General features: G+C 42.4%; 1 protein-coding gene and 1 long non-coding RNA gene across 6 annotated transcripts in view; one reads left to right on the plus strand and one right to left on the minus strand.

Annotated features, from left to right (window-relative positions):
• KIRREL3 (kirre like nephrin family adhesion molecule 3) overlaps positions 1–27,590 on the minus strand; it is a 1,384,273-nt gene that overhangs the window by 836,760 nt on the left and 519,923 nt on the right. The gene's annotated exons all lie outside the window — the stretch shown is intronic.
• The window catches only part of LOC137522636 (uncharacterized), a 193,213-nt gene continuing 185,544 nt past the window's right edge, over positions 19,922–27,590 (plus strand). For both annotated transcript variants that reach the window (XR_011022369.1, XR_011022368.1), the window contains exon 1: positions 19,922–20,008. This is a non-coding gene — a long non-coding RNA (uncharacterized lncRNA). The remainder of the gene's footprint in view (positions 20,009–27,590) is intronic.

Consider the following 27,590-nt stretch of genomic DNA (forward strand, 5'->3'; position numbering starts at 1 on the left):
TAGATATGGGGCCTTCAGTATAGGAAGGTATAAGGTTCCTCAGTATAGGTAGGTAGGTATAATACCCTCAGTATAGGTAGGTAGGTATGAGGTCCTCAGTATAGGTAGGTAGGTATGTATGGGGCTTTCAGGATAGGTAGGTAGGTATGGGGCTTTCAGGATAGGTAGGTAGGTATGGGGCTTTCAGTATAGGTAGGTAGGTATGGGGCTTTCAGTATAGGTAGGTAGGTATGAGGCTTTCAGTATAGGTAGGTAGGTGGGGGACTTTCAGTATAGGTAGGTAGGTGGTCCTCAGTACAGGTAGGTAGGTAAGTATGGGGTCCTCAGTATAGGTAGGTAGGTAGGTGGTCCTCAGTATAGGTAGGTAGGGGACTTTAAATATAGGTAGGTAGGTATGGGGATTTCAGTATAGGTAGGTAGGTAAGGGGCTTTCAGTATAGGGAGGTAGGTGGTCCTCAGTATAGGTAGGTAGGGGGGCTTCAGTATGGGTAGGTAGGTAGGTATGGGGCTTTCAGAGGGGCTGCCCGGCTGCACTCGCCCCCGCTCATCCTCCCTCCACTCGTCCCCCCTCCTCCTCCTCCCCCCGCACATCTACAAACAGATGCAACTTACCTCTGCCTGGAATCCAGCGTGGAGAGGAGAGCACAGCCGCAGACCTCTCTCTTCCTCCGGCTGTTTCCCCGATGCTGGGTTGCTACTAATGACGCAATCAGTGTCATTACCAGAAGCCGGTCACTAGGGAAACACAGGAGGAAGAGAGAGGTCTGTGGCTTTGGTCTGCCATAGACTTGCAGTGCGATGCTGTTTGTTAAATTGCCTCTGTAACGTTGCACTACAGTGCCCCACTGTGAACGTAGCCGAAATGGTACCTGGGTATTGGAACATAATCATCCCCAGGGTTGTGCAAAAAGTCAAGGAATGTTGTTCCAGGTGCCAGGAAACACAATGTGAATGATTTGTCATCTTCCAGAAATTAGTAGATTGTAGCTAAAAGATTTTTTCAATAACAATTACAAAAATGATTTTTTTTGTGCAAAAGTAAAGTTAACCTTTTAAATGACCTGTCTGCTGTAAATGGAAATCTTGTTTCCTTGGATACTGTTTAATTGATGTTTTTTTTTTTTTATCAAAAGCAAACATGTTTTGCATATCAGAGGATCACAAATCTGTAAATAGCAAGCTGCAAAAGTGCAATTTTTCTCTTGTACAAGTACTGCTACTCAACTTTATAAGGACAGTGGCTGCTTACATCTCCTGGGCACACCAGGGGTGAAACTTCTCCATCAAAATTCCTAGGTTGGCCTGTATACTTTGCAAAGCCAAATAATGGTCCAGCTCACTCACCCTCATTCTCATCTGAAGATTCAGTATATTACAATGTAAACAAATAATAAGCAAGTGATGTGGGTGAGTGGGTGACAGCGCCTTGTTGAAGAAGAGTGAATGACACAAATGCTGTGATCTTACAGGACACTCAAGACATGTGTGAAGATCCATGGACCCACCATGTGGGTGAAAATGTATGTAATGAAAATAAAGGATCTTAAATATTCTTTACTAAATACGCACCGCATCTTAAATGACAACTGAAGAGAGACGTATATAGGGGCTGCCATATTTATTTCCTTTTAAGCAACACCAGTTCCAGGCTATCCTGCCGATCCTCTGCCTCTAATTCTTTTATCCATAGACCCTAAACAAGTATGCAGCAGGTCGGTGTTTCTGACATAATTGTCAGATCTGACAAGATTAGCAGCATGCTTGTTTCTGGTGTTATTCAGACACTACTGTAGCCAAATCGATCAGCAGGACTGCCAGGCAACTGGCATTGTTTAAAAGGAAATAAATATGGCCACCTCCATATTCTCACCTCAGGTTAGGCCTTGTACCATATCTTACTCACAAACCATCACTCAAACTCTATGGCGTTTCTCTCTCTGTGTTCACCCACCCTCTTACTTACTCTCTTACTTACTCCCATTCTTTTTTGCAGTGATTTAGAGTTTTCTCCTATGTTTCATTGTTCTCTGCCATTCTGTTTTGGACTTCATCTCTAGTATATTCTCCCTTTGTATTTTTCAAGCAAGAGCAAAAAGCAAATTAAATGGATTCCGTTTCGTGAGTTCCTGGACACAAAATCACTGGCCACCAGCCATGTACCTATATAGTACTTTCGTAAATCACCCTCTATTTGCTGCTGCTGTGCAATAGGCAACAGTATATTTTTCCTTATAGAATATATATCAGGCCTATTATATGTGTGAGACAGTTCATTTGAGACATGCAGCTCCAGCGCAGCAAACGTGCTTAGTGTTCTGTGCATCATTAAGCCAGGAAAATGGTTATTTTAACCATTTGACTCTCCACCGGACCGCAAGGCTTTTCCATTCACGCACTCCCTGCTTATTAGACTTTAAAGTGTCCTAAACATCTCTGGAAAGAAAGGAAATTTTAATGAAAACTTTGATTAGATTTCTCGCTCAAGTCTTTGCCAATGAATTCCCCCAAACGTTTACTTTCCTTCTAATTTCCCTTGTGATCTTAACGCAAAAATTTCATTTACATAAAGCTGCTGATTCTTAGGCAAACTCCCAGAATCCCCTTTGAGTGTAACTCTTTCAGCTTTTTGCACATGTGTGTGTATTGCACATGTGTTCTATAAAACAGGGTGCCACAGTATGTTTCCTACATCATTCCTGGCAACCCTGGAGACAGAAACATTACCTGCTTTGTAATAGTGGCACCTGGGAAATTCACTCTATTGTATTGCATATATAGCAGGCTGGGTAGTGGCTTATTAGACCTCCAATCTGGCAAATACAAATAATAACTTTCAGGAGGAAATTAATATGAATTGACACAGGAGGAAGCTAATATTTCCTCTTCCTATGTCAGTGCTTTGCATCATTTCAAAGTGTGCTATATTTGCAGTTATGCAGAATTTGATGGTGATTTATTTTTTCTTATTTTATTAAGGTAGCTTGTCTGTTTCACAGAGAACTAGTACTACTGACCTACTTCTAGAACCAATGTTTGTAAGACATTTTTCATTAAATGGTGAACTACAGTATATGGAAGACAAAGCAATAGTTTAGTAAGTTTTGGGTATTACAAAAAACTCAAGTTAACAAAACTTAATTTAAAAGTAAGCTCCTGTACTGCTGCCTTGGGACAATTCATTACATATACTGTGGTGCATTTAGAGGTAGCCTGCCACACATCCATGTAGGAAGCCTGCACAGCTGCTGAGCAGTAACATATTCTTGCCTACACCTGCTCCTAATTCCTAGCTGGAGTTTTCATAGTGTTTTTCTGTGTATGAGAATATGTGGAATTTCTAGCCTATTTATTCTCCACGAGTCCACCACCTTTTTCAGATGTATGTTTGAACTGTGCACTTGTCAGCGGCCCATGTGAAGGCAAGACCTCCTTTGAGGTGGAATTTAAATGCAGCCAAAGGGCAGCATTTATAACCTCATCCATGTCATTGTTTGATACACAGTGGTGTTTCCCAGCATAAAAAAACGCTGCATGCAGCGCCTGAGCACGGCCGCAGCCATGCTCAGATGTGATTTAATTGGGGGGCCGTTCAGCATCCCTGGCCGGCACCCGGGTGGGTGAACTGCCTGAAAAGTTCAGCTGTCCATGGAAAAGAGGCATAATCAGTGGCGTAGCTAAGGAGCTATGGACCCCGATGCAAGTTTTACATGGGGCCCCCCAAGCACTCTATACATAACAATTGATACAGCGCACCAAAACCTGCCAATGGCAACTACAGTGTCAGAAGTGCAAGTAGGGGATGGGAAACCGTTTGTTAATGATTATTACTATTTAAAGCATCTATGGAAGTGATTATTACTAACACAGAGCCAATAGAGAGCTAATATTGTGCTTAAGGGAGGGCCCCGATGCGGTTGCTACCTCTGCAACCCCTATTGCTACGCCACTGGGCCTAACAGATATAGCAATTTAAAGCTGATCTAATGCTGCATAAAAAAAAATCAACTGCTGTCCCCCTGTAGCCCTGGGATCAGTGAACGGGAACATGGTCCGTGTCCCCAGCAGAAAAACCGAAGCGCTCTTACAAGAGGCTTCAGTCTTTCTGCACGTAAAATTTTCCGCGTCCCCCTTGTGCTTCTGGTTAGTGAGAAGCACAAGAAGGGGAAAAAACTCAAGGTGGCCATCTTGTGGCCAAATAGTAAAACTACATCTACATATTTTTTACATTACAATTTACACATATAATAACATTAAACATTAGCTGTTTATTTCCCACACCAAAATATTACCCAAATAAAATATTTAATGGAAAAAAAAAATTCCAATTAAAAAACAAAAAAAGACATAAATAGTTACCTAAGGGTCTGAACTTTTTAAATATGCATTTGAAGGGGGTATACTACGAACATTTTTTTTTAAATTATAAGCTTGTAAATAGTGATGGATGCAAAACGGAAAAAATGCACCTTTATTTCCAAATAAAATAGTGGCGCCATACATTGTGATAGGGACAAAATTTAAATGGTGTCATAACCGAGACAAATGGGCAAATAAAATACATAGGTTTTAATTATGGTAGCATGAATTATTTTAAAGCTATAATGGCCGAAAACTGAGAAATAATGAATTTTTTCCATTTTTTCTTATTAATCCTGTTAAAATGCATTTATAAAAAAACAATTCTTAGCAAAATGTACCACCCAAAGAAAGCCTAATTAGTGGCGGAAAAAACTAAATATAGATCAATAAATTGTTATAAGTAGTGATAAAGTTATTAGCGAATTAAAGGGAGGTGAAAATTGCTCTGATGCATAAGGTGAAAAATCCCTGTGGGCTGAAATGGTTAATCTGACAGCAGATGCTCAATTTCTGTCATCTGGAACAATCGTTGGTGATCATTACAGATAACAACTTTAGGAATGATTGCTGTACAGACACCTTTCTGGGCTCTAGCTGAGCAGTTTCTTTTGCCCTAAGGAGAGTGGAGGGGGTATGAGCAAGCAGCGCCTGCTGAAAATTGTAGCACTTGTTTGTTGTTTGTTTAGTGGTCTTCCATGGCACAATATCATGGGATAGCTGTACTAATTTAAAAAGTCTAGGGCTTTAGATTTTCAGAAGGGTCTTTCTGACCACTTTATTATATTAACCCTAAAGGACACCCAAGGTGACATGTGACATGATGAGATACACATGTGTTTGTACATTGCAAAGCACACAAATAACTAGGCTATGTTCCTTTTTTACTTTCTCTGCCTGAAGGAGTTAAAAATCAGGTATGCAAGTGACAGTGGAGAGAAGAAACAGGAGCGCCTCTCTGGTGCGTTAACGTTTTAATATAAAATTATGCGCATTAAAATTACACTTACAGTGTGTAAAAGTAGATAAGGCGTTTCTTAAGGCCTGCCGACAGCTCCTCTCCTAGCTCTCTCGCTTGGCCAGAGCGAGAAGCGCGATGGTGCGATGTGGAGCGGGGTCTGGTGGGCGGGGCCTCGTTACGCCGATGCCGTCTGACGTCACGACGCGTTTCGGCGTTAACCACACCTTCGTCAACCATGAAGGTGACCTGACGAAGACGTGGTTAACGCCGAAACGTGTCGTGACATCAGACGGCATCGACGTAACAAGGCCCCGCCCACCAGACCCCGCTCCACATCGCACCATTGCGCTTCTCGCTCTGGCCAAGCGAGAGAGCTAGGAGAGGAGCTGTCGGCAGGCCTTAAGAAATGCCTTATCTACTTTTACACACTGTAAGTGTAATTTTAATGCGCATAATTTTATATTAAAACGTTAATGCACCAGAGAGGCGCTCCTGTTTCTTCTCTCCATTTTGCACAGATTGTTGGCGCCACCCAGCGTTTGGAGCAGCACCTGGGAGCATTCATATCACCATTGGAGTGCTTTAGCAGCGCAGGAATTTCTTTTTCTCTTTATGCAAGTGACAGTTTCTGTCTGGGTCGGAACCGGGTCAGACTATAGCGTAACCCTCACTGATAAGGAATTACAGCCCTAAAACACTTTTCTGGCATATAATTGCTTCTGAGAGCAGAAAAGAGATAAAAAAGAGCAATAGTTCATAGATTTTAGCTCTGGCATACTTCAATGAATGTGTTATTGAGAAGAGGCCATGAAACAGTAAAAACATAAAAATGAGATATAAATATAAAATAAAACTGTGGAATAGCTAAAAAAAATACATTTTTAGGAGAAAGAAGATAGATACAATTGTTTATCTCAAATTATTTTTTTTGCCTTGGATGTCCTTTAAGAAAACACACTGATTTGTGTTATGAATCCTGCCAAGTTGGCTTTAAGATTCATGAACTAAGTGACCAGAATCATGCTTTGAAGTTGCTTTCTCCAGCGAGCATCAGAACAGTTAAGCTGTAGACAGCAGTAGAATCCGAGCTTGCTTTTCCTGCAGATTGGAAGACTTCATTTCCCATTTAATGGCTTGCTATGTGCTGACGGCTGATGGGATTCTCTTAATGGTGTTTATCAAATTTCCTTGTGTTGGGTCATAGCATGGAGACATGGGACCACTAATATTTCCTCTTCAGATACCTCTGAGGGGTACTTTGGTATAGCATGGATTAAAGCTTTAACCGTATGTCTTTATTATGACAAACCGTCCGCCAAGCGTGATCCATAAAAAGGCGAGGAAAAGCGTTGGGCTATTATTTTATGGCTATGCTCCCCAGTGTCACATTTGGGCTTAACGGCTTCTAAAGTTCCCTGTTTGTTGGCTGAATGCTGAACAGTTGTTCCTCCTGTTGCTGCAATAATGCTAAAGTTACCTACAGAGGATAGCAAGTTGTCTACCAGTCTGTGGATTGCACTTCCTTGTCTTAGAAAGTTCTGAATCCAGATATGAGACAGTAGAAATATATGGTTCTCTTTAACCAAGCCCCATACATTGCTGGTATGTTCATGTCATGTATTGGACAGATCATGTATTTACTGATATGCTAGTAAATATAGATAACATGATTATTCACAGCTGTATTCTGTAAAAGGCAGCGTGATCACAGAAATTTCCAACATGCTGACCTTTGGCCACTTCCCCACTTCAGCGCAATGGGAAATGGAATTGCACTTCCGTCCTGGTGTGATTTTTGTCAATGCGATTGAAATTCCATAAATTTAAATGAAATTGTAGTGCGTTTGTGTAGTATTGTTGGCAGCCGCGCATTGCAATTCCGCAGTGAATCGCAATGCATTTATGGGGATATCAGGCAGTACAGTCAATGCACTTCTGATGACCCCACGGCTTATGTCACATTGCGGTTCATAAAACGCGTCAGAAATCACGGTATAAGGGGCCTAAGAGTGGACAATTCTTTCTTAAGCCTGTGATCATGTGACTCATGGACCCCAGGGCGAATTTTACACTGTGCCCCCTCTCCCCCTTAACACTGTATGTATAATAATTACATGATACAGACCGCCAAAACTTGCTTTCAACTAGGGCTGTAACAACAACCTCCCAGGTAGGGATGGTCGCTGCATTCCGCGGAATTATAAATTCCGCGATTTCGGCCGGAATTTGGTGATTCCGGTTCCGTAGCGACGGAATGGAATTGCTATAGCCCTAATTCGGAATTTCCGCGGAATTTTACGGAATTCAAATTCCCCCCCCCCCCCCTAACTCATTTCTGCCTAATAAGAAGTATTTCTACTCAATAGACTCCCCTCCTCACTCCCTCCTCTCGGAGGGAGGAGGATCTCGTCTTCCAGGGAATTGTAGGATTTCAAAAGCCAGCTTACATACCTTGGCCGGGAATTGAACCCAGGTCTAGTGCTCGGTAGGTCGCTCTCTTCACCACTATACCACCACCAACACTACATGCTGAAGCCAGCCTAGGATGTACCATTATGATATATCCAAGAGAAAAATTAGCTTGCTTATGGAATTGTAGGATTTCAAAAGCCAACTAACATACATTAGCCAGGCCCAGGAATTGAACCCAGGCCTACCGCTCTGTAGGCTGCTATCCTAACCATTATACCACCAACACAACACACTACAATGCTACATGCTGAAGCCAGCCTAGCATGCACCATTGTGATATATCCAAGAGAAAAATGAGCTTGCTTAGGGAATTGTAGGATTTCAAAAGCCAACTCACATACATTGGCCAGGCCCAGGAATTGAACCCAGACCTACCACTCTGTAGGCTGCTATCCTAACCATTATATCACCAACACAACACACTACAATGCTACATGCTGAAACCGGACCTGGCATGTACCATTGTGATATATCCAAGAGAAAAATGAGCTTGCTTAGGGAATTGTAGGATTTCAAAAGCCAGCTTACATACATTGGCCGGGAATCGAACCTAGGTCTAGTGCTCGGTAGGCTGCTATCCTAACCATTATACCACCAACACAACACACTACAATGCTACATGCTGAAGCCAGCCTAGCATGTACCATTGTGATATACCCAAGAGAAAAATGAGCTCTCTCTCTCTCTCTAGGACTTGATGCCATTGAACTGAATTTTCAGCTTAATACCATCAACGGATACCGGCAGAATTTCACAGGCAATTTTGGAATTCCGCCGGATTGAAAAAGCAATTCCGTTCCGACCAAATGGAATGGAATGATCAATTTCCGCCTAAAATTGCGGAAAATACAATTCCGCGGAAAGCAGTGACCATCCCTACTAGAGAGAGGGAGAGAGAGATGAATCTACGTGGCTATCTGGGGTTCTCTTTGGACAACCGTTGAACACAAAAGGCAAGGCCATGCCTGGGTGGGCTTGAACCACCAACCTTGCAGTTAACAGCCAAACGCGCTAACCAATTGTGCCACAGAGACTGTGTACCACAAAGACTGTGCACGCAGTTGCTGTTGAATGATTTTATGGGGATGTATGTGTGTGTTTTGGAGGGAGGAAGTAAGTCTGCTCCAAGAAGTTTCAGCATGTAGTGTTGGTGGTATAATGGTTAGGATAGCAGCCTACCAAACACTAGACCTGGGTTCAATTCCCGGCCAATGTATGTAAGCTGGCTTTTGAAATCCTACAATTCCCTAAGCAAGCTCATTTTTCTCTTGGATATATCATAATGGTACATGCTAGGCTGGCTTCAGCATGTAGTGTTGGTGGTGGTATAGTGGTGAAGAGAGCTCCCTACCGAGCACTAGACCTGGGTTCATTTTACCGGCCAAGACCTGGGTTCAATTCCCGGCCAAGGTATGTAAGCTGGCTTTTGAAATCCTACAATTCCCTGGAAGACGAGACCCTCCTCCCGGAGAGAGGAGGGGAGAGGGGGGAAGGAGAAAAAGGACTAAGGGAACAGTTATAGGGTCTATGGGTTACCATATAGCATAAACAAGGTTCAATTTGCGATTATTTTAAATTCTCCACCAGAATCCATAAAAATCCGGTAGAATTTTCACAGCAACGGAATTTAGCGCTGGCGGAATCCGCGAATTCCGGCGGAACGGAATTTGCTCCTCCCGATCATCCGTACTCCCAGGCCCCCCCGAGTATAGTGGCCGGTAAAAATTCCCCCCATACTCCCCTTCTCTGGCTGAGTAAGTGCAGTGGAGCTGCAAGAGCCTTATGTAATGCTTAGAAGTTAACATTTGTACACTCTGTATACTAAGATTTCACACAGTGTTTTAAATTGCGCCTGGGATTTGGCTCTGAGAATGAGACTATTGCTTTGTGTGGAATGAGTGAAAGCAATAACAAGGTTGAAATATGTAGCAAAGCGACCACTTTATTAATCTGTTTGTCTTCCCTAAATACACCACCTTTTTCCACCCCTCATTGTTCAGTTTTTCAGTGACACGGATCATTTATTGTTGGAGAGCGTACGCAGGCTGTCTGTCAGGCTTTCCTCTGCTAGTGATATTTTCTGCGCTGACTCCTCCATCTGTTTATTCTTTTGAATCTTTCTTTCAGGCTGAAATAACCTTTATTAAGCCAACACGAGACTTATATTTAGCTGATCCAGCACTGAACAGGGAGAGAATATTTTTTACAGGTCTGACATTAAGCTTCTGAAGAGACAGCATAATATGCCTGAGAGGTGAGAGAGGGCCGAGATAAAACCAGGTAGATAAGCAGCTGATGTTCTGAGGGGTTGGGCGCTGGTTTCAGTCTCACATGTGGCTCTGTGTATCACAAATACTACAGCCCCCTCAAATATCAGAATAATAACATAAATCCAGGCCTGACTAATGCTGTTGTGGTTGCAGCAGTAGATAACAGTATGGGCAAGGGCAAACAATCTAGTGTATTTTAAATGTGGTTTGGAATGTGCATGGACCTCTCACCTTGCAAGTGCAGAAAACACTAATTATCACTGTTAGTATCTCATGTGCACCATAAACATAAAAAAAAAATTCAACTGGTAAAAAATAATAATAATAATAATACAGTAATAGCATAGTAGTGTCAGTTCTTATGTCAGTTTCTGTGTCCAGCTTTCATCCTATTCACTGTGATTAATGGTGTTGTGCAGAAAACAGACACAAAGTCATGCTTGCAGCTCATTTTAAAAAACAGGCGTATTTCACATTTGTGGGAATGATACCACTGAAATGCAGGGGGGGGGGGGTGATGAGAAACCACATTTATAAACTGATAAACTGACACACAAGTGCATAGTGTGCACGGAGCCCTTATCAGTGACCCAGCACGCACACTCAAATTAAAATGAATGCAGCAGCTGACATCTGAACCAATGGGAGTGCTTGGTAAATGTTTTTGGATGGTGTTAAGGCCTTTTTCCACTGCAAAGGCAAGTACTAAGGTTCTACTTATTTGTCCCCTGCAGTAGGGTGTTTTATGACCTCTAATTATTTATCAGGGAGAGTTACATTGCAATCAGATTTCATCAACTGCAAAGAAACTGATTTATTAACACCTCATAGTGGAAAAAAAAGCAAACTGTGGCGAGTCAAAATTAGCGTTTGCAAAAAACAGTTAACCCTTTGCAAACTCACATGCAAATGTTCAAACAAATGCATTAACATAGATCAATCATCCAGGCACCACTGCTATCCCTACAGCTAAGTTAAAAGCCAGGGTCTTAGTTACAAAAGAATGCATTCCCTTGCATAGTCACCTACACTGCATAGAAGTACCCAGTGTTAGAGTTTTTCTTTTTGCTACATGTTGCTTTAGGTAACTTTAACTTCTCTCCTGTTATTGTGTATTTGCCCTACACATTAATGTAAAACTACTACTGAAGAAACACTGCCTGGACCCTTCAGCCCTCTCTAATGCTGGGAATACACGTTAAGTTTTTACTTTAGATAGATGGGTTCGATAGATAAATTCCAACCTGTCGGATCTGGTCGATTCTACTTTCGTTTCGATTCTCCTCATTCAAGTGAATGTAATTGATAAGAAAAGATAAGGAATCGAGAGGGGAATCGAGCAGTGAATCGAGAGTAGAATCTATCGAAAAAGCGAAAACGACGGCAAAAACGAACGCAAAAACGCATCGTGTATTCCCGGCATAAGGACTGGCCTGCCCCCCCCCCCCCTTCCTTTCTCATCCAAACTGCTGATTAATCTCAGACTGGCGTAACTACCTGTCTACAAAGTCTCTCATTGATCAATGTAAGTCTAATTTCCATCCTAACCAGTCCACTGAAACTGTCCTTGCTAGGGTAAACAATGATGTATCGCTTAATCTACTTTTAACACTGTCGACTAACCTTTGCTTCTCCAGATTATTTTATGGTGCCCATACATCAGGCAATGTATGGACAGATCAACCAAGAGATAGATCGCTCTCTAATCGAATCTTATCGGAGAGGAACAGTTCCTGCTACACGCTGATTCCTAATCCATTTCGGTGGGAATACTTTGCCTATCGGTGTCTGCCGCTGGCTCTGTGTACACCTCTCATCCCTCAACTTCACACTGTACATTTAAATGTGTACTTTCACTTTTACTTTTTCAAAGTATCACCAGTGGAATTATTACATAACTGGCATTATACACAGAATAGCTTATGTCACTAACTATCCCTCAAAGGAGCGCACAATCTAATGTACCTCTCAGTCATAGACTATTATCGCTACCATAGTACAGGGTCAAGTTAAAGTGGACCTGAACTCTTGCAAATGACAGAAGGAAAACAAAACAGAAATGTTCCCTGTATGTATTTAAAGAGTTTAGCCTGTGTAATTCCCCCTAATTTCTGTCTAATCACTAGTTGTAATTTGATCTCCCCCTGTGTCACATGACTGCCTATGGCAGATGAGCAGATAAGCCCATTGAATGTACAGGCTGTAAAAAATATGTCTGCTTCCATGAATTAGGAAGTAGAAACTGTAAAGATTTACTTTAGGATTTGCATCAGCTGTAACAAAAAATGTTTTTGTTTAAAGGTTATTATGCTGTTGTGTATCTTTTAGAGCAGAGAGGAGTTCTGAGTTCAGGTCCGCTTTAAGAAGCCGTTGTGATTTTGGGATGTGGGAGGACACTGGTGCACCTGTAGGAAGCCCATTCAGACACTGCAAGAGCATAAAAACAAAAACCATGTAGAGTGCTAGTTCTGCCCAATCTTATAATGTTTTGGATATCTGCGTGTAAGACATTCAAAGCCCCAAGCCAAGCACAGTTCTATATTTTCCTGTGCAGGCTCTACTACATCTCTTCACAGACTGTGTAGAATGCATATATAGGTGATTAGAGGGACAGCTGTCATACTCCGGCATCAAACTGTACGATAAGAAATGTTGTCCATCTAAATTGCTGGTATCAGGAGTGTATACTGTGCTGTGCCTGATGAGGTCTTCTTTCTGGGCTGTCAAGTGACAATAGACAGGTTTTGTGACCAAGGGATCGTTTGATACACTCCGCACACAGCTGTCTGTGGCATGGATCAACTTAATTGGTAAATCTGTCAGCACAGCCTGAAAGCGCACACTAATGGGTGCAGTATGTGTAACCACGTAACCAGAGCAGGGGCCTTGTGGTAAACGATACAAGAGACAGAGATGGCTGCTTAGGTTGATCAACACAGAGAGATGTTACAAGGTATTTACATCTTAAAGGAGAACTACAGGCAAAACGCTAAGTTCAGTTTGAATACATTTGTCGACTGGGTAAACAACCTGCAAAGTGGATGACACTGAGGCAATGCTGACCCTCAAAGAACTGTAAACTATTTTTAAGACCTCACAAGGGGTGTATAGTGATGCAGTGCATCTCTAGGAACAAATATTTCTTCATATTTTCAAAGTTTGCATTCTAGAAAGTTTATACAGTTTTGTATTCGTTTTCTCTGGGTGTGTTCGCACATAAAAGGAATACATTACCAATCCAGCCAGGTGAAACTGATTGAAAACTGAAGCAAAACTGACAGGACAGGACTGGACCGGAAATGTACAGATTTATGTGTGAACCAAGCCTTAGGCTGTGTTGCCATCTGTAGCCGGATGGCGTGCGGACAGCAGGAGCGGACAGTGTAGTGTCTGCTCTGATGGTCCATTGTGATCCAGCTGTAGCCCAAGGCAGATGCGTTACCCACATCGGCTATATGGGGAAACGCATCCACCTGGCCCGGAATTATCGCGGACTGCACAGAAGTGCGGCCCGCATACCGCAACGGATGTCATGGATATGTTGCACACTGACAAGTGTGAATAGCTCATTTATATAAAATGGGAGCTGTTCACTGCAAGTTTCATGATGAGCAGAGAACAGACAAAAAATGTCACCGCACCGCACAACATGCACGCAGTGGAAACTCTTTCATTGCCATGCATGTGTTATCAGCACACCCACGGTGCAATGCGGCTATGTAGCCGCATCACACCGCTCCTAGTGGAAACGGGCCCTTACCCAGAGGTTTGTCAGTTACACAGCCGCAGAAGATTTCCAGATTGTCTTTAGTTTGCTGATTACAGTTTTTAGAAGTGAGAAAACATATCTGCAGCATTCAGTGTGAATATAGTCAGAGGGGCAGAGGTGTAACTACACATCATCATGGGTCCTCCAAGCAAAACTTTGCCGTGGCCCCCTTGTTGTTCAAACTTGTTCCCTACCTCTGGTGACCCTTACAGCCTTGGAAACATACGTGCGGGACTCATACATGTATGGCCACCATGATTTTTATCTTTGTGGCTACACCAGTTATAGGTGTAGCCACAAAAACACCTGATCTGGAGGATAGACTTTTGTATCAGAGGGAGAGAAGGTTAGTAGTTAGAGCACCCATGCAGCTTTCTGCTTCCCTGCAGTATCAGGACCTACTCCACTATAGTTACAGCCCTGGACAGGCCAGCTGTAACAATGCTATGCATGGGGGGCGGGGGTTGGAGGCGGTGTGGGGGGGATGAATTCTGCACCAATGACATTACTTTGGGACAAAATGAAGTAGGATAGCTGAATAGGCAATACAGAGTAGGAAACAAGTTTTTATTGTTATAACAGACAGTAATACTACTTTAAGAATAGTAAGGAAATGTCTTGACGTTCCACTGTTCTAAGCATTCTATGATGTATAACTCAATCAGTCAGTTTACCCTTCTACTATATAGAGTTGGTAAGATTGTACAATCAAGACTGCATCATTGATGGACAAATATTCAACCCTGATAAATACAATATCCTATCCATCAGAAAGATTGAAACAGGAGTGTTTAATAATAATACAGATGCTCTTTCTTATTTTGAATATATTTCCTGCCCTTTTATACAGCTCCATCAAATTTACTGTGTTAGCTCAACTAGGCTTGCTCCCAGGTGATCTCTGTGCACCCCTCCCTTCTGATGACTCATGCTGTGACAGAGCTGAGAGCATGAGTCATCAGTAGTGAGAGGCAAGTATAATCATATGAGAGACAGATGCAGTCAGGCTAGCCTGAGCTTCATTATACTACTGCTATAGTTGAATTTCACTCCAAATTTCACCCAACCCTAATGGTACCCATACACGGTAAAAGAAAAATGTTCAGTTTTCCTGTTTATTCTACCAAAACAATCAAATCAAATGAAAGTTTAAAATAATATTTGTTTTTTAAATCAAGAAAAATGAACGATTATCCCGTTTTCTCAGAGAAAATCCGATGGGACATGTTGGAAAAATCGAACTAAATTAATCGAAAAAAAAATTGTACGATGTATGGGCACCATTAGAGTGAAGAAAAGATTATACAGTTGAGAAACAGACAGGGGAAGCCTCTCATGACCATACGCCAAAACCAGGACATTAAAACTAACACACAACAAAAGACAAACAACTATTTGCAGCCCTAAATCATTAGGACCACAAGTCCTAATGATTACACCTCATTCATCTGTGTCGGAACAAATTATTCTATTCTAATACTCCATCTCCATTGTGCTTTTGGATAATGTGTTTATTTACCATAGTAAAGGACCATGCGTTAGATGCTCACATAACACAACACATCGGCTCTTATTCAATTCTCCTTTTCTCCTAAGTTTTATCCTGGGAGATATGTTTTCATATCCTGTTTAACCCTTTCTGGACCAGCACCCTCTGCCCCCTTACGGACCAGAGGGTGCTGGTCCAGCAAACCGCCGCTTCCCGACGAATCGCCGCAAGTTACCGTCACTCCCGCCGTACATGCCACTCTGTCCCCGCTGCAGGCTGCTCTCTCTGCCGTCGCTATGACGGCAGAGCGCTGTGCGCCGGTCAGGAGCCGCTTTCATTGGCTCCTGACCCTGTCATTCCATGTAAGCCAATGGGAACGGCTTACATGAATGACAGGGCCAGGAGCCAATGAAAACGGCTCCTGCCCGGCTCACAGTGCTCTGCCGTCATAGAGGCGGCAGGGCATCACATTGCGGTGGAGCCAGAGCGGACCGAGCATTGGGGACGGGCTGGGGTGCGCGGTCAATGGGACGTAGAGTTTACGTCCTGTCAGGACCGCAGCGCCCCCTGCCCGCCATAGATTTATACTCGCTCGGTCCACAGGTGGTTAAAAATAACTTTTCAGCATTCTGAAACTGAACAAATAAAAACCTAAAACGACCTAAAAGTAGGTGGAAAAGTACTGTCAAAATTAATCTGAATATTTTCTTGCTCGCTGGTAGCTTTCAGGGCATTTTATGGTATCACCTAGGTGAAAATGGGAGAAAAAATGAATTGAATAAGGGCCTACAGTGTGTATGAGGCCTTACTAGCCATATCTGTGGGCGTAACTACAGTACTGTATATCTGAGTGACTGCATTTAACTTACTAATCTTTTTACAGATTTATTTTAAGTTTCCTCTATGCTAGGAGAAAACTCACCTCAGCTCAAGACAATCCTATGTACTCCCCAGGCTTAGGCCGGTTACACACTGAAAGCGTGCAGGAGAACGGCTCCTGCACGCGTTGCGGTGTGTCGTCTGGAATCTGCGGTGCGACGCTGAGTGGCGGCGGTAGTAGTTAATTAACCCGAAGGGGAAACGCCGATTGCCGACGATAAAATGCACCGGGATGTGTCGTACCGAAACGCAGCGTCGGGTGTGAAAGGTAAAATGAAAGTCTATGGACTTTCCTTTTACCTTGGTTAACGCAATGTATAGACTTTGCGTTAAAACGCCGAAAAAGGGCTCTGGTGTGAAAGAGCCCTTACCATTGCTGCCATCCTCAGTTCCCAAAACATTCCATGTATTTTCTGCCCCTAGACTGCACAGAAATGTGTAATGAAACAACCACTCCATTAGAATGAATGAATGAAGAGACAGTCTCTTCTGCACCCTCTGGTGGCCAAAAAGATCAGTTAATTTCTCAAGAATGGAGAACACCAGCAGTGTTATACACGAAAAAGGAAATCACCAAGATCAATGCATCAGTACTGTGCTATGCTACATCCCTTTTTTAACAGACAACCAGAACACTTAAAGTAGAAATGAGCACTCTGTAAACATATTTACCCTTTCAGCATTAGTGCCACTTTACAAACATTGCAAACTGACAGGTTCTCTTTTAGGCCATTCCACATGATATAAAAATGTCCATGGTGTGAGCATTTTAAGTGTTCAATTCTGTGACAAACAAGTGGCTTTCTTCGCTGTTGTGTAAAAGTGGAAATTTATCACTTAATTAGTGGGGGAAGCAGCCAAGCTTTTTTTTCTTCCAGAGTCGCTCCATGAGGTAATGAAGCACACCAAACGCTACCCTTGTTCACTGCCGGAGCTGAAAAATTGTTTAACTTAATAGTCTATTTATTACATTTATTCCCTAAGCCTACCTGATTAATATCTTCCATCTTGTCGCCAGCTATACAATTAAAACCAGTAAGAAAGTACTGGACTGATACGGGGGAGGAATTGTTGGAGACAGGATTTGCTGAGGTAGAACAAAAAAGTCAGAGCAGACAGTTTATTGTGAAGTGTGCCATTATAAAAACTATGCAAGAGAACATTGGGGAAAGTTCCTGTTTTAAGTGTCTGCTGCTGGCATTGCTGTACTTCTGTATTCCACAGAACGTATTCATGTTAGCTGAATCCCTAATCTACAGATGTCAAAACAGAAAATAAAAGCCCAATTCCAGGATTTTAGACAGAGGCTTGAGGCTCGCCCCCATGTGTTTTGACATACTGTATTGACAGGCAGGAGCCAGCAACCTGGTGGTCTGGGATATGCCCCTTCCATTTCAGCACAGAGGGGAAGAAGTATAAAGTACCATGCTGAGAGGGGAATAGCAGTGGAGGCCATACCACAATGCTGACAGGTATTCATTAATTTCTATTTTATAAAACAGCTACTAAAACCAGAGTGACTACTCTGACCACAGAACTTTCTTTGCAAATCTTGGCAACTCACCTTTTCTGAGAATTCTGCCATGAAATGTTAATAGGGGCACAGCTGTGCACTCCTTTGCTTCTGTTTTTATGTACAGGTATTACTGCAGTTCCCTTGTCTACTTCTACATGGAACACTCCCTGGACACTAGTTTGGAAGCATAGCATAGGGTGTGGCATTTGCTGAGGGATGGGGCTTATGACATCAAGTCTCCTAAGCTTACAGGGAAATCTGGCCTTGGCTGTAGCCTCCTCAGAATACAGCTGGTCCCCTACTTACAAACAGGTTCTGTTCCAGGAGTGTGTTTTTAAGTTGATTTTGTTTGTACGTTGAGTCCCGTGTTTAAACCAGGGGTGACTTTGGCTCTTCCTGTTCAGTAAGCCAGCACCTATTTAGTGAGGAGACCTCGAGCAAGACTCCCTAACACTGCTGCCCCTATAGAGCGCGTCCTAGTGGCTGCAGCTCTGGTGCTTAGAGTCCACCAGTTGTTTTTTTTAAAGTGTTTTAAACTATTTAAAACAGTTTAGACAAAACAGTAACATTTACCAACAAAAATGTCATAAACAGTATTGTATATTTTATACATGAAGACAACTTTCTACCAACAACGATCTACAAATCCAACTCGCCAAACCACTATTGCTATTCTCTTGTTTTTCCTCCAGCAGGGCACTTCCTATCCATAAAATATAAAAGGCTACTTGGCAGATAGTCAAGAAGTGTGAGATAATTTCTAAATTGTCACACAAAATGATTCAAGATGAAAGTGATTCAGCATGTATGTGACGCTTTAGAAGGATCCTGGGGTGTGAGAACTATTGAAGCTGCCATATTTATTTCCTTTTAAACAATACTAGTTGCCTGGCAGCCCTGCTGATCTTTCTAGTGAATAGGGTCTTAATCACACACCTGAAAGAAGCATGCAGCTTATCTTGTCATGCTTGTTTCAGGTGTAGGGTGGCCACTTGCAGAACCCCAACAAGGAGGACATCACACCCTGAAAAGGAGGACATCGTACCGAGGACAGTGGAGCACAATAGTCCACATGGTGGAGGGCCGGCCAGCCGACCACAAAATGCAATCAGATTTGCAGAAGATTTCTCCACAAAATGCAATCTTATTGGTAGAAGATTTCTCCACAAATGCAATCTTATTGGCAGCAGATTTCCCCACAAATGCAATCTTATTGGCAGCAGATTTCCCCACTTATTGGCAGAAGATTTCCCCACAAATGCACTCTTATTGGCAGCAGATTTCCCCAAAAATGCAATCTTATTGGCAGCAGATTTCCCCACAAATTCAATCTTATTGGCAGCAGATTTCAATCTGTCAATCAGCAGCATGAGAACTAGCTAGCATGCATACCAGAGTAGGGATTGCAGGGTCAAGTTCAGGGGGCCGGCCGGGCTGGGCTCTGGGCCTCTGACTGTGTCTCAGTCTCTCAGTCTCGGTCTCTCAGACCACAACGGGCGGGCGGCTGTGGCACTCACACGCTGCAGTGCTAGCTGCCTGGGCCTGGCTCGCGTCGTCGGCTCCTCCCTCATCACCCGGGCCAAGCGTGAGGTGGGGCTGCCTGTTTCCCGCTGCGCACAGCGCGGCGGTGCGCTGACGTGTGATGTCGCTGTGTTGGGGAGAGATCATGGAGATCGGGCCGGGGCCAAAAAGGAGGACTTTTGGCCGTCCTTCCTGGCCTTGCGCCGGAAAACCGGACTGTGAGGCCGAAATCTGGACGTATGGCCACCCTATTCAGGTGTCTATGGCTTAAAGTATTAGAGGCAGATGATCAACAGGACAGCTAGGCAATGTGCATTATTTAGAAGGAAATAAACACTGTCAGCCTCCTTATCCCTCTCACCTTGGGCTCCTTTTAAAGGGAACCTGAACTGAGAAGTATATGGAGGCTGCCATACTTATTTCCTTTAAAACAATACCAGCTGTCTGGACAAAAACTGCACACAAGAATGAACCATCACCGCTTTAAAATCAATGAGTACAAATTGATGAAAATGTTCAAGACATTAACAGAAGGTTTAAATAGTGGAGTGGGATTCACCTTATTTAAGATGAATGACTTGCCTTCATGATCTTCAGAAACCTGCTGGATTTCATGTATGCTTACATGAACTCACTGGCTCCAGCCTGCTGATCACCTGACATGTAACTCCTAAACAGTAACCAACTGTTATCTTCCTGTTTACTATTTACCTGCATCAGTGTTTTACTTCAGCTAACATCTGGAAATTTGCCTGAAGAAGGGGACTAGATCCCAGTAAGCTTGCACAATTTAACTTTATCCGTTAGCCATTAAAATGTATTACTTTTACAAAGCGTTGTTTTTTTCTACCTACTTAATTTGTCTGGCTGCCTTTTTGCTACTGACAAAAATGTCGGAAACACTTGATCTGCTGCATGCTTGTTCAGGGCCTATGACTAATGCTGGGAATACACGGTTCGTTTTTGCCTTCGTTTAAACCTTCGTTTCGATTGTGCCTTTTGTCCTTTTCGATCCCGAAATAATCAGTCATACGGTTAATATCACCACCCACGGTTTCGTTTTTTTTTCCGATTCTGATGGTTTCGTTTTTCCAATGATCGAAGGCTGCAAAGAAACGAAACGAAAATCCCTTTTTACAGGGACGGACTAGCATAAACGAATATATAATCGATCTGAACAGCCATCAAGCCTACCAATGGCTCGATTAGATGGATAAAGAGAGATAATATCAAACATGTTCGATCACTAGTCGTTCGTTTTTGGGGTCTATTAATCGAAACTATAATGAGATTATGACTATTTTCACATACGTTTTCAACACTCGATTCGTTTACCGAACGAATCGAAGGTTTAAACGAAGGCAAAAACGAACCGTGTATTCCCAGCATTAAAGTATCACAGGCAGAGGATCAGCAGGATAGCCAGGCAAACAGTAAATAAATATAGCAGCGCCCATATCCCTCTCACCTCAGGTGGCCTTAAACCAGTGAAAAAGTTATGACCCATGCTGCAAGAGGTGGTAAAAGCTGTGTCAGTCAGGCTCTTCTGCTGTGTAAAAAAAAAATCAGCTTTCCTAATGCTTTATCTACAGACAGAGAAATTCTTGTGTCGTTTCCCACACAAGTTGATTCAGGCAAATGTAATACAAGGGGTAATTTGTGTAATTAACTATTCATCGAAGTCAGTCGTGTTAAATGAAATGGCAGGAATATTACTTATTCTAATAGCAAGCAAAGTGCGTGGATGGGGTGGCGCACCACAATATTGAATCAGTCCTTTCATTCAAACATTGCCATTCTGCTATGAGACAAAGTCACTGATATCTATAGTCTGTCCTATCACTTTCCATGTTTGCCTCACCTAAAGAAAAATATAGTTGTTACCTTTTATCAGCAAACTCTTTAGGTTGTCTTTGTACATACAATAGATAAACAATCCTCAAGAGAAATTATTCCAGGTCCTTTCTGTGCTCTGAAATCTTCATAAACTCCTAGTAACTATTATGCTTGGTACACACCATGTAATTATTTGTCAGATAGATGGGTCAAATCGCTTATTTCCGACAGGTTCGATCTGCTTTCCGATCATTTTTTTGATTTTCTGATAACTTTTATACAAATTTGATCCAAAAAATGTTCGGAAATCGGATCAGACCTGTCGGAAATAATCGATTCGACTCATCTGACAGGAAATTGCATGATGTGTACCAGAAATGACAGTGTCATCCCAATAGGAAATGTCACGTGTGTGATAGGCTGTATTAGTCAAAGGTGTTGGGGGTGCTTTATTTAATGCGTGTCTGTGTCACAACTCCAAGCTGATCTGAGTAAACTTATGATTGCTGGCAGGGACATCTTAGGATTAACAAATTACATATTTATTAAGATGAGCGTTTTGGGATGTTCTGTTGGGGACCGATCTGTTCTTCACACAGAGTACTGTTGCCATGATTACAATGGAGGAAACATTGATCTTTCAAGCAATTTTAGAAAATTATAGCTGGCTGCTTTTAATAACACCACTTTTCACAATGGGTACTACAGTACTCAGTAATGCTTTTTATTTTTGCAAAAGTGTTTAAAAGAGAGATTTGGTTGAAGATGCTCATATGAACAAATGATATTCTCAAATAATTGGTTGAATACACCACACACAACTATATATCAGTCAGGTGTGTGTAAGGTGCATTCATATGGAATAAGAGTCAGTGATGCATTATTTCAGAAAAGAAAGTGCTAACAAGTAGGCCTGCATGTACATTTGATTTTATGGGTCCCTTGTTGTTCCGGACCCACAATGTAAGTATCTGAACACCTGAACTTAATCTGTATTTTTATGCATCAATAGATATTGTTTTCCTGTTAAAATATTTGCTATGCTTTTGCACATTTGTGGTGGTGGTCACCTCTGATGTGTATATGAGCACTGGGTGACTGCAGGTGATACTGATAAGAGTTTTGCCGTTGTGTAGTATAGGAATCTGAGGCCAGGAATACCATTCTAAGTTGATATACTGTTGTAGAGGTTGCTGCTGCATAAAATACAAATAAATAAAAGATCAACATGTTGGGATGACAACAGATGTAGTTACTTTGATTCTGCTTCATCTGTTGTCACATGATGGCCAGCAGCGATCAGCATTCAGTGTTGTCACTTGTACATATATGCATTATGTAATGTTTGTTTGGGTGCTGTGTGTGTGTGTCTTCCCTGGTGTGGGTAATACTGTGTACCAAGGTAGGCCCAGGCTGGCTGCTGACATCAGAAGAAGCCTCCCACCAGGAGAAAAAGAAATAGCAGATTATTTGCTGCTGAAGCTGTCACTAAAGAGAGCATGTTTGTATTGTATTTTCCAGCATGCATTAAATCGCTTGCAGTGTGCAAGAGGCCTTAATGATTTTAGCATTTTATGAATGCAATTTTTGCTTTTGGGTCTGACTTTCTCCTGGAGCAATGAGTGACACTTTTACTTCACCAGAAATGACAGCCACTGCATTTGCTCTTGCTGTCTGCCCTATCAACAGTGATTGCAGCATACGGTGCAAAATTTTGGCACTTAACAAAAAGATAGCAATTATGAAAATAGTGTAGCTATATTTGTCCCTTTGTGGGAATCATCGTAATAGTCATTTTTCTAGACTAAACAGTGTTTGTGTAAATGTTTTAGCAATGAGTTGTGTTTAGTATAGTTCTGTATATCTGAATTTGGAACACATTTTTTTTTTATTTTGTTGTTTTTTTACCAGTCATGTGGATGTCTTTTCTGCTATAAAAACATCAATCTTCCCTTCAGAATTGCTGTGACTTTGTGCATCGTTGTGTAGAAATTTTAGCTGTAATTGCTTTGTGCAGTGTTGTCTGGCTGGAGGGCTGATTCACAAATAGATGCTGCACTGATATATCAGTTCATACATACATGTCTTTGATGCTGCGATGCTGAGGCGTGCCATTCATCATGAGGGATGAGGACACTTTCTGCTGACTGGAAAATGTCCAGGGTTGTGTTTCCCCGCTTTGCACAGAACTGCAATGGACATTTGTGAAAGGGTACATGCAGAGTCCATTGTCCACTGTACACAACGCAGCAGACACAGTATGAACCAAGCCATAGACTTCTGTTTCTGGCAGAGATATTATTTGTATCAAGTTTTAAAGTGTACCTGAGATGATGTGTGCGCCAATGTATGCTCATGAGGTGCTTGGAGTCCCTCAACGTCCTCCCTGGCTGCTCCATTCTTTTAGAAATCCTCCTGGTAATCGGATCAGTCGCCGCCAGTCATGCTCTTTAGCACATGCAAGACTTGGCTGTGAACCCCCAGGCCCAGGCGTAGAATGCTTCGGGCTGCAGAAAGGCAATGGGGGTGGGGGGTGTGCACGTGACTGAGCGCAATTGCGCGCGAGAGCACAGCCGGCCTGCTTACCAGGAGGTTTTCTGAGAGAACGGAGCGGCCAGGGAGGATGTCAAGAGACTCCAAGCACCTCATGGGGCTGGAGGAAGCCTCAGGTAGTTATAAATTGGCCCACACACCATTTCTAGTTTACTTTAAGCCTCGTACACATGTATAAGGACTGTCACCAGAGAGGGATTGTGACTCAATCGCTTAGGCTACAGTGCAGGGCCAAGGCTGTATAGACATATCGCTAGCCTCTAGACTATTGACGCATTCTATTGCTTTCTGGGGGGAGGAGGGCAGATGGAGTGGTGCATAATGAGGGTGGGATGAGTAGGGAGAACAAGAATCCTTATTAAATACAGGAGAAAAGTTTAGTGAATTGTGTCCATTGTCTGTTATTCTCTTAAAGTGTACCCTAGGAGAACCTTGGGTGAAAAAGTGGATACTTGCCTAAGAATAAGGAAGCGACTGGGACCTGTAGAGGTTTCCCACACTGTATTTTGGACTCCCAAAAGACACCTGACAAGAGATTGTTGGATTTCTGATTGTGACTGCATTTATCTGCAAGTACGCACCATACTGCACCTGTGCGAATACAGACACGCTGCACAGTAAGCCGAAACTGCTCCATGCTACTGATCAGGCATGGCTGTGCTCGTGCGCAAGCAGCGCGGTCTAGCTCATGCATGAAGAGGAGCAGGTCCCGGATCTTCCAGCCTATCCTGGTGATTAGCGGTAGGGACAAGGACACATGTAGCCTTCAAAGGATTCCAAGAGGCTTCCCTCTTAGGAAAGTATCTGTTTTTGACTCGACGTTCACGTTAAGCTAATTTTGAGTAAAATCCTTGTTTAAATTAGTTTTTATCATTGCAATTCTAAAGAAAAATATGTGCATTTAAAATGCAAATTTCAGGCTATACTTGGGACTACTAAATTAACAGCTGTATCCTTCTTTGTCTCTTCCCACCCCTTCCACAAAAAGCTTGCCACTCCCCCACTCTAGTGAGTCAGAATCATGTGGTAACTGTAGTAAAGTGGTTCTTGTCATCACAAAGAGGCTGGCTGTTATCGCTGCCACAGCCACACTTCTCTAGTAAATGACCGCCTGTACTTTTCTATGAAATGCAATAGAAAGTTACCTAAACTCTGACTTTAACGATGGCAAACAAATACTATTGGTTTGTGAGTAATTGGCCCTGGATTGTGTATGTATATCTGCATGACAGGCATTCAATTGTAGACTATAGTGAGATGGAGGTTGAAGCGAGTGGTAGACATTTTCTGTAAATGTTCAGTTCAATTACGCTGCATTGTCATTTGTATTATATTACATCCAGAGCCGGAACAAGGTCCTCCAGCACCCAAGGCTGAGACACCAAAGTGCGCCCCTCCATCCCTCCCACCCGAGCCATCACACACTGATTGCTATTAGACTAATGCTTCATACACACTTGAGATAAAAGTCTTTGCAAAATGAAAGATCACAGACCAATTTTACCCCCTTCCATGTAGTATGAGAGCCATACTCTACACAGTCTATTCTATGGAGCTGCCCTCCCCATCAGATAAAATCTTTGCAAGATGCTGCACACAATGATGCCCGTACACACTCAAAAGATCATTATCTGCAAAAGATCTGTTCCTGCAAAAAATCCATTCCTGCAAAATGCATTCATAGTCTATGAGATCTGCAGATCCTCATACACACCTGGTTTAACAGACTTCATCTGCATATCTGGCAATCATCTGCAGATCTGAAAATCCATCCTGGTGGATCTGATCTGCAGATGATCTGCAGATGATTGTCTGTTAAACCAGGTGTGTATGAGGATCTGTAGATCTCATAGACTATGAATGTATTTTGCAGGAATGGATTTTTTGCAGGAACAGATCTTTTGCAGATAATGATCTTTTGAGTGTGTACGGGCATCTTTGTGTGCAGCATCTTGCAAAGATTTTATCTGATGAGGAGTTCAGCTCCATAGAATAGACTGTGTAGAGTATGGCTCTCATACTACATGGAAGGGGGTAAGATTGGTCTGTGATCTTGCATTTTCCAAAGACTTTTATCTCAAGTGTGTATGAAGCATAAGAGGCGCCACAGGGCCCACAACCTCCCTAACACCTTAATATCTAGTTATCTGGCTTGCAGTCACTGCCATGTATCCCCTTTTCTTATTTCTTTCTGCTTCAAACACAATTAGGAATGACAGCTGAATGAATTCTGCACCCCCTCCTACACTGCGCCCTGAGGCTGGAGCCTCTCCAGCCTATGCCTCGGCCCGGCCCTGATTACATCCAAAAGTTTTCTCAACTTTGTGAACTTACAATTCAGTTTCACTGCTGTCTTTTAAACAGCTCATCCTGTTCAGCTCAATAGTTACAAACTCATATGCAGATATTCTGGATAGGTTTGTGACTATTATTCACAGCAGCAGTATCTGTGCAGTAATATACATTGTAGCTGTATGAGAAGGTTCTTAGTGATAACATTTTATATCCTAAAAGCCAGTTCAGTGTTTCATTAAATCCGTGACTATCAGATATTAATCCCATTTTGATGACATGCACACTATTCTCCCAGTTCTGCCCACACTTCTCGCTTTAAGGATAGAAATTTGATTTTCGCTCATTATCTTTATTTTTTCCCCTTTATCATCAAGATTCTCAACTTCATTATAAAATTGACCTACAAACCTCTGTACTGAAAGCAATCAATGGTGCCTAATATTTGCTGAACTTGTGAAAATAGGATGGAAATACACGAGGCATCAAAGAATCTGCAGCCCTGCTCAGGAATGACCAGAAAGCCCATATTTTACAAGAGGGAACATTTTGGTTTGGGCAGTGTGCACTATGCAATGAATATGAGGAGTAACAGACAGCAGGAGTTCACAGTCCCTTAGAAAATATTTAAACTAGACTAGTCAAAGTAGGATGAGACATATCTAATTAGTCATTTTTAAGATATCTAGATTGGTTTAGGCTAGGAGAGAAGGTTACAAAGAGTTTGAGAAGGACAAAATATAACCTTAAAGTATAAATCACACTACACCGTAAAGAGAACTAGATTATGGATTTCATTTTGATTTTTTCATCGTTACGTCTGCAAAGTAGGCTCACATCTGAACAGCCTCAGGGTGGGCTTCCAATAGCGTTGGCTGCCCGTCATGGAGATGGACGCCGATGCTTGTGCAGCTTGATTACACATCGGAATCCCTGTACCCGTGCCATGCCCATGCACAGCTATGGGGATTCAGACATGCTGTTCAGAATTTTGAAGCATTGCTTCAGAATTTTTTCACGCAAGCAAATTCGGAAGCAGCCTATTGAATTGAGATTCCAGGTCAATATTCCTGTGCGTGAAATGGAGAGCAATCAGCCCTAGAGGAAACAGGCCCTTATTGTCCCAAAATTGCTACATCCTGCCACTCTTGTAAGGGACTGCCTCATAGCCACCTTTGTGTATCCACCATCTCCTGCGCATGCATGCAAGCAATCACAGGACTGCATGCAGCATCCATAAGAACATTTTGGCATGACGGGCTGTAGGAGCTCCGCCTCTCCTCAATCTGAGGGTAGAGGAAAAAGTTGCATAGAAGGAGGGGCTACTTTATAATCAGATGGGAGGAGAGCGCCAAGTGACAGAAATCGTAGACAGATTCCACCTTCTGCTGTAGCAACAGTAAAAAAATGCCTAGAAGAAAAAATAAATGGATCAGATAGGTATGCATCTTTAATGTAAATATACCCCCCTCCCCTCAAGTTAGGTACATTACTGTGGATCTCTAAGAAGTCAGTAAACAAAACACTTATAGGGCCACTTAGAGCATTCTTAGTGCAGAATGTTCCTACTGCTCATTTAAAAGATAAGTGTACCTATTACATAAATGTACTAAATCAACCTCAAATTGCTCACTGATCAATAATGAGGAATATGAGAACTTGACTCCCTACTGTCA

The sequence above is a fragment of the Hyperolius riggenbachi genome, chromosome 6 (assembly GCF_040937935.1).
Source record: "Hyperolius riggenbachi isolate aHypRig1 chromosome 6, aHypRig1.pri, whole genome shotgun sequence".
In the NCBI taxonomy this organism is placed as follows: domain Eukaryota; kingdom Metazoa; phylum Chordata; class Amphibia; order Anura; family Hyperoliidae; genus Hyperolius; species Hyperolius riggenbachi.